The sequence below is a fragment of the Sturnus vulgaris genome, chromosome Z, assembly GCF_052056855.1.
Source record: "Sturnus vulgaris isolate bStuVul1 chromosome Z, bStuVul1.hap1, whole genome shotgun sequence".
NCBI classification, from domain to species: Eukaryota; Metazoa; Chordata; class Aves; order Passeriformes; family Sturnidae; genus Sturnus; species Sturnus vulgaris.
Genome location: NC_142283.1, coordinates 72,834,525 through 72,843,383, shown reverse-complemented (window position 1 = coordinate 72,843,383; position 8,859 = coordinate 72,834,525).

Sequence of the window (8,859 nt, the reverse complement as noted above, 5' to 3'; positions counted from 1 at the left end):
TTTATTTTGCACATTGATTCCAACTAATTAATTTGAAATCCTCCATTATTTTTTTCAAAGAGATGCTAAAGTGCTTGTCCTCCTGGCAATGGAGATATTGTAGATCTCTGTCTTACACCCCAGTCATCACTCTTTGGGGTGGCAGTGTCCTGGTTTCTTTTTCCCCAAACCTTTGATAGTCTTTGTCCTTCTGTGAACCTCTCCCATTTAAGTGGATCATTTCTGAGCAGTGAGGAGCAGGAATATGAGGACCAGAACAAGCATCCAGCATGCAAAATGTGGACCAGCTTCCCGGAGGAAGCCTTTTGAGGATAAGCATTTGCTCCTGATCTTAAGAGCAATGGTCAGTAGTTCAAAAAACAGTTTTGTTTTTCACCAGAGGATGCTGTCAGGCTGCTGGGAGGAGCAGAGATGGTGCCAGACCAGAAAGGGGAAGTTCAAGAGGTTGCTGCAACTTGGGAAGTCAGCCTGAGAAAGAAAGGAGTCACCCTGATGAGATCTTTTGACAATCCTTTCATTTCTAGACTTCTAATATTTTAAAATATTAAATAATTTTGAAGGAATAGAGAGAAAGAAAACAAATCTGGTTTTTGGATTTCAGAGACTTTGATCTGTGGGACATCACCTTCAAAGCTCTGGCTAACTTGGGTCTGTGACATCATCAGAAAACTTTGCTGGAGGAGTGAGATAACTGGACTCAAAGAGATGATGTGTGCTTGTGTGCACATGGTGAGGATAAAAGGTCCATATAGGAAAGGATGTTGTGATTCTGGGTGTGTGATGGATGAGAGCAGAGACCCAAGGGCAGGAGTGGGAAGGGTGGTTTATCAGCCTTCCTGGAAAAGATTAGCAAGTTGATGGATGGAGATTAAACTGGGAGTGACTAGCATAGACACTGAGAAGGCAGACAGCACTTGAAATGTGGGATTCAGTTTCTGGACGGCATCAGGGAGGGAGTAGGCAGTGGAGTGGCAGTGGATAGGTCAGGATGTTCGTGCGATTTCCTCCAGACTTGTCATCTTCCCCCTTTTCTGCTCTTATGCTCTCATTTCCTCTCTTCTAGAGAAATCTCTGGACGTGGCTGTGTGAAAATCTGCAATAGCCTAATGAGGCTGGCAGTATTCCCTAGAGCTTGGTGGAGCATTCACTGTGGGTCTGAGCCCTTCCTGGGGGTTGTGGTATATAATCCCTCTGGGTGCTGGAGGATTTTTTTCAGGATCTCATTTCTCTGGTATTTTATCTTCACAGTTGTTGCCTGAGATTATGTCCAATGTAGAAATATTTGGTTTTGCACCAGTGTTTTTTATCACAGCAAATTCTTCTGGTGCTTGGATAACATTGTCATTCTTCACTAGACTTTGTTCTGCTGCACCAGAAAAGAGCTGGGTTTTTGCTCATAAGCAGTTCTCTGCTTTTCCAGTCCAATGTGCATAACTTCTTTTTGTTTCTCTAATGTACAGCCTCTCTAGCATCCCCTTCCCCTAGCTTTAAGAAATACTTCTCATTATCAGTCCCTGCCTTTGTGGACTTCTAATATTTCTCTGCCAATTTCTGTTATTCTACCCCATAGTCCTTTCATCAGGAATTCCCATCTCACATTGTATTCAATGGGGTTTTTTTTTAATCCACCTAGATTTGAACTCTCAGATATGTACCTAGAAATTCAGTTTGCTCAGCCACAATGTGTGGGAAGATTCAGCTTCCTCACAAATGACACTGAATGCCTCTTACTATCATATATTTATTCTTGCAAGCAGCCACTGCTTTCACATCATCTCAGAGCCAAAGGAGCCAATTTCAGAAACGTGCACCTTGAATAGGCTAGAGTTGAGAAATCACTGGTCAGAGCCAGGATTAAGCTGGTTATGCACATTCTAGCTCTGTCAAATCCATGTTGCATCTCCATTCTCTTTCCATCCTTCCTTTTACTGTTCTTCAAGACTTCTAAAGCCTTAAATATTGCTCAAGTCAGCTGCAAAAGCCAGAAGACACTTGGATGTGGAATATATTTTGGACAAGAGCTCCACCTTCACAGATGGGTAGACCCTCTCTTCCTTCAGTTCCACGTGTCAGTGTTACCAGAAGTGTAGCATGGAAGTGATCCTTTCCTTTGGATCAGGGCAATCTGAGCCCTCTGAACTTCTAGTGACCATAGCACAGTATATTCTATTTCCTTGTTTTCTGCTTTGGGCATTTTCTTTCTCTGTGGGTGATGTCTCAGGCCAAGTCCTTTTGTGGGACTTTTTTCGTCTGCTTAATGTTGCCCACCTTCTTCCTGACCAAGAGCCTGTGACAGAAAGGATACCAGGTTCCCATTGAAACCTGTTCCTCAATCACCCTGACCACAAAATAGGTTTTAGACTCACAGAGTCCCCAGGAGCGGCCTCACAACAAAACTTCAGGGAAACTTCCAGCATCACACAAGCAAGCTCAAAATCTCAAGAAACCATGATGATTTATGAGGAGAGATCAAACCAGAACCACAGCACTGCAACCAGTTTTTCAAATTCTTCTCTCCTAAATGTGTCCAAGACACAGAGAGGCAGAGGAGCAGGCAGGTGAGCTGTGCCTGTCTAATCCAGACTCTGGTGACATCTGTCAGTCTCACCTGGAGACCTCTTTTACCACAATCCTGCATAACACTGAGCAACAGCAAGTTTGTGAGATGGTTGATCTGATTCCTTTGCAGATTTTGTGTATTGCAAAAGACACTGAGAATCAGAGCAGTTATGCTCTGGGAAAGAAGAGCAATGTTTTTTGACAGCCAGCAGGTGACAAGGAGAAATCTGGGAGTGTAATGTTGATTATTTCAGTACAATATAAAACACTATGTGATAAATAATGTAAGCGTATTGAAAGTTCAATGAATACCACATAAAACTCCAAGCACTCAGGCTGTCCACAGGCCTGCAGTACTCATCACAAACTGTGTCAGAGACTTCTTCCAGTCTAATAATTATTTCACTTTGAGACAAAGGCATTAACTCCAAGTTCTGCTTCTGCCATGACAAAGTACATAGTGCTCAGTACTCTCAATCTATGCACCTCTAAGAACCTCTATATTTTCCTCTGTTTCCTTGTCAAGATTAACTCAGATGGACTTTAACCTGATCTTATTTATCTTTACTTGATTTTGCTTTGTGAAGTCTTTTGCTGTTGTTTCAGAAACCAAACCCCCTTTACTTATCATTACGTATCAACTACAGTTAACTATTCACTGGATAATAGTGCTCTTTTTTTTTTAGTTACTCTTTCTAGTATTTTTGCTTCTTATTGGAATTAAACTCAGAATAACACCTCCTGTTATCATCTCTCTGACTGTGTAGTGACAAAACCTGTCAGCTGTCACATCTGGTAGTGCCATGATTAATAGAAGCTATTCACCAATTGCTGAGATGCTGGTTTCCTGTAATGACAACTGTCAGCCAAAAAGATTTTCATCTATTTTCCATAATTCTGATAATTTGAGAACACCAACCCTCTGAATGAACCTACGGGGAGGTGCATCTGAATTAACTGGACTCTGCAAAGAAAGAAGTGCTCTCACTGCCTGCTGGGAATCTTTTTTTTCTCTTTCCCCCCACTGTCCTCCGCCCTTCAGATGCTCTTTCTCAAGGCTCCCTCGTGACCCACTTGTGTTCAGCAAACTAAGGAACATAAACCTTGTCTGTCAGCATCTCCAGAAGAAGAAAATACAATTTAGAGTGATTTGCCTCCTTCCTAATCACAGTTAGAGGTGCAGAGAGGTGTATGGCTTTGGCAGCTGGAAGGGATGATGAAGTCAAAATGCCTCCTTTAATTTAAGTTGCAGATAAACATGATCAGTTTATCCTTCTCTGGAGCACAGCAGCTTGTCAGGCTGCAGGTCCTTATTTGGAATTATTTTCATGTGCCTGGAGTCAAGCCTAGGTCATCAGTTTCATCAAAGGAGGAAGTTTCTGAGGATGACCATCACAGATGCAATAAAAACACAATAGAAATCAAGGTTTTCTCTCAAAGCTTGGCAGCAGCAATAGCTTATTCCCCTGTGTGTGCCTATTTGTGTGCGTGTGTGTGTGTAGTTTGAAGACATAAATACCCTCTGTGCTTCAGGAAAGTTCCTTGCTCACTTTTGAAACGTTTTCCAACAAACCCACGCAGCCTTTTACAAATACGCTCAATCCCCACGTGCTGAAGTTTTGGGGACATTTTCCTCCTTGCCTTTCCTCTGCCCACTGGAAGTAGCAAAAAAGTCATGAGCAGAAGTGGGAGACCGTGGCCAGTGCTGGATATGGAGCTACTGCATTGCAGCTGATTCCTGCAAGCCACCCATCCCTGACAACACCTGATAGCACTGCAGGGCAGCCCTTGCACACTTTTCTGCAGAGGGGAGCTTGTACTCCAGCCTTGACACTAGAAGCAGGAAAAACAATAGGAAAAACAGTTCTTTCAGCTGGAACCCAAATGAGCTGAACCCCTGCCACTGTGCCCCAAATGAAGAAGGTTGTGAAGGCTTCAGTCACCATGTGAGTGCTGCACACTATCAAATCTGAAAGAGACAAGTTATGAAAGAAATTAAAGCAAAATCTCTGTCAGAGGAAGTTTTGCTTCACGGATTTGTAGCCTCGTGACATTTTTGGAAGGGAGCACTCTTGAAAAAGGGAAAACACGAGTGTGTCAACCCGAGGCTAACAAACCAAACCCCTCCCACTGGGTCAGCTCACAACTTCATATGTTCAAACGCTGCTAAATTCCTGTGCTAGTAAAAGTAGGGATTCCCATAAGCCAGCAGGTACAAGCCACACTTCCCAGCAGCCATCTGATAACTGGCATGATGGCATTTGGTGATCACCCTTCCCTAGTCAGATTTGGTCCCTATCAAAATAAAAAATGCCTGTTCAACTAATATACAACCCTTAAATTTCATAGTTGCAGTCATTCCAACAAATGCTTTTCCACTAAAAATAGCAATAGGCAATATGGAGACTGATACAAGTTGCTTGGGAAGTCTTTTTCCTCTCTGCCCTTGACTAATCATTTACTGGCTTTATCTTATATGTCACAACATTTTTTCTTGTCCAGATAGCCAAGGTGAGTTTTACCCGTGTTCAGTTTTTTGATTTTGACATCAAAAAAGTCAGCAGTATTCCTCCATGCCATCTGGACTAACTGTAGCAATCAAATCAGTCATTTTGCTGAAATTTCAAAATCTTTACCTAACGTGTATGAGGTTTGAACTAAGGGGAAATAGGGACAAGAAGGTAATGCGGCTTGAGGATATCCACATTTGGTTTGCACGGTGAGGGATGGTGAAATGGGAAATAAAGAAATGTGGTTTACTTCTTGACATTGATACATCTCAGTCTCCAGTGTCTGTCTGGAGCCATCCTGGTGCCAAGGCAGTAACAGCTCACCTTGGTGAGAGCTCACACCTGTGCTGCAGAGCACCAGTAAACCAAGAGCTCATGATGCTCCAGCCAACTTTGCCCATGCTGTGGGTTCTTTCTAAGTCTGGTAATGTGGTTTGAGAGCACTGACAGAGAAGTGGGACTTGGCAGAAAGTGCTGCTAGCATGAGTTTTAATAATGGCCATCAACTCCTGTGAGAGAAGAGCCCACCACTTCTCTCATCATTTACCACCCCGCCATCTGCCCAACTCACTGCAGACTTTTCTTTATACTCATCAAAGCAACAATACCTGCAGGATGTTCCATCCTGGAGATGTTCAGGGCCTGGCCAAGTGTGTGGCAGCCTTGTCCACAGCAGGGGAATTGGAACGAGACGATCTTTAAGGTCTCTTCCAACGCAAACCGTTCTGTGATTCTGTGATTCTCTGTATAACATCTGTAAAATTAGGGCCAGGGAAGGACCAGCACGTCATTTCACCTCATCTTCTGCACTGCCCAGGCCATAGTGCACTGCCAGTGAGCTCTGTATTGAGCTCAGTGGCTTTGGATGCATTTGTAAACTCTACCAGAAAAATATTCTTTATCTTGCTGCTAACACTCTAAGAAATGGAGATCAGCTCTTGGTGTTTTGCCCTGTTGGTTGATGGTTTGGGAGGTTTTAATTTTCTAATAGTAATTTTCTTGGTTTGAGACTTTGGGACACTGGTTCTTTCTTTTTTTTGCACTTGTGGCAGAAGGTCAGGCTTTCAGGACAAATAAGTGGAAGAGTTTAACTGGTGGTGTCTATCTGCAAGTTTACCAGAGCAGCATTAGTTGTTGAAATTAACCCAAATGGACCCAATCAATCCAGAACAAAGAAAGAAATGCCATGAGGTAACATACCATTGCCAGGCCATGTATTTTGGTATTTCAGAAGACTCCTGGAAGGATCAGGCACCCATCAGTATCCCACCCATCTCCATCTCGCTGAACAGCAGGTTAGAAATAAGCTAAAACTGAATGCAGGTTTCCTTCTCCTACCTTTCCTGTGAAGCACCAGAGCTGATCTTACACCCTTCTCCATGGTTCATAGCACCTCAAAGCTTCCCTTTTCTGAAACTTTTGTTTGCTGCATGTCATGGTTTGGGAATGGTATTCCACAATTTAGTAGTCCTGCTTCAAACAAACAAACAAACATACAAATACAACAGTAAAAACCAAACAAAATCAAACAAACAACAAAAAACCCCCCACACAAAAAAACCCCACTACCACTCACTTCCACTCCCTGTCCAGCTGAAAAACAAAACATAAAGAAACTATTTACATGGAAACCCCACAGCAGAATGCTGATTGTGTCTTTCCCGCCACCCAAGGCTTCCTCCTGACTGGAAGGGAACATCCTTCTTCCTAGAAATGAGTGTCCCTTTTCCCCACCCCTGGCAATGACATGAGGGGGAATTGAATTCCACAATGTCTTGGCCATTTTCCCTCCCTCTGATCCCGGCTGGAACCAGGCTTGGGCATCTCACTCAGATTCTCAGGATCATACTGGTTAATGGATTTGGGATCCAGCAGAAGTATTCTGTCGGGTCATGTTGACTGGAGATGCAGGGGGTTTCCACCCAGCTTGTCTTCATGCCAAGCTGAAGACAAGCTACCCTACTGTCCCAGGTAAAGCTCTCTCCATGAAATGGCCTTGCCTGTGGAAGGCCTCTCAATTCATCCTGTTGCCTGTAAAGATCAGGTCAGCCCTCTGAGAACTGAGGTATTTTTATCAATTAGTGGTTTGGGTTCTTACCACCTTCTCATCTGCATCCAGAGCATGTTCCTCAGAGCATCTGATCTGACTAGAGAGTTCTGCAGAGTAGGAAACTTAGGCAGAAATTATTTCATTTCCCCTTTTTGTTTAGTGTTCCCAAACAAACAAAAAAAATGGTCACTGGTCTACAAATCTGGGAAGCAAAATTTCCTACAGCAGAAATTTTGCTTTCATTTCTTTCATAACTTGCCACTTTTGGAGAATGGATTTGATTTGGGTGGATTTCTCACCCAGACCACACAGGTTTCCAGGAAGCCTTTGGGGACCCCATAACCTCCCAGGTTTGTCATTTCCATGGAGCAGATGTTGTGCAATTATAAAAACACCATTATGCAATGGGCCACTTTGCAGAAATAGAAACACCAACACCAGGTATTTGGTGAGCATGAATTTTCTTGTCCAATGCCAGGAAAGCAAACCTCGTTTTCTCTACAGCACAGCAGCATGAGCAGAATTCCCACATACCTGCTTCTCCAGCATGCCCAGGTCCTGTCCTGCTCATGGGCCTTCAGGCAGGACTAGCACATCCTTCATCACTCCTGAAGGGCCTGCCTCTGATCCTACCCTGGGCAGGCTGGTACTGCACAGTCCAGAGCTGTGCAGACATACAGAGATGAGATCCTGTGAGTGCTGTGGTTTTGCTGGCCCACTGCCACTCCAGCCAGCCACAGGCTTCCCCCTGCCAGGTCAATTGTATTGCTTTTCTTTGGACCTAGGTCTGGCAGGGGTATTGCTCCAGTACACCACAATGAGTTCATTAATAAAGAACTTGGAACAAAGGCTCATGAGACATGATGAAAATCATGAGAAATCACAATAGTCTTGGAAAAATAAAATGATAGAGTGTTGCTACTATATATAATCATTGGTAAAAAAATAACGTTAAGTGCTATTTTAACAGAAGAATAATACAAACTTTGGGCAATTTTCACACTGCCAGGCAAGCTGACTTTTCTGGCTGTTCATGACAGCCTGCAGTTGTGCCAAAGGCTGTGCAATCATGGCTGTGTTGAACACTGGGCATGAAATCAACCACCAGAACTGAGGGCACAACTGGAAGGGCAGCTCTGTCATCACAGAATCACAGAATGGTTTGAGTTGGAAGGGGCTTAAAGATCATCTTGTTCCAGCCCCCTGCCATGGGCAGGGACATCTTCCACTAGATCAGGCTGCCCAGAATCCCATCCAGCCTGGCCTTGAACATTTCCAGGCATGATGTATCCACAATTTCTCAGGGTGGTGAGAGATTACAGCTAAGGGCAATACTCAGCAGTGCAGGGGCTGGTATGCAGCCATGATTTATGCCTGGAGACCTGGAAAGGCTCCCAGGTGACCCACGGACATAATCTTTGTGAACTGGTCACTGTAGTTTAAATAAGGGGGCAGGAATCCACGCCCTCAAAATATTGTCCATGCTTTGCCAAGGTCTAAGCCCCTTTCTCATGAGATTGCAGGAGAGTGCTGGCTTAGTCACAGACTTGCCTACTGGTCCAGCTGTTTAGAAGTGAAAGATAACACAAAAATGTGTGTTGGTGTGTCTGAAGCAAAGGGCAGTATATCTAGTGGTAGTATTTCACACTCTGACTCCTGCAAGGAAATAAAATACCCCAAATCATCTCACGAGAATATTTCTCCTTGGACATGGCTCATTGAAGTTCATCATAGAGTCTG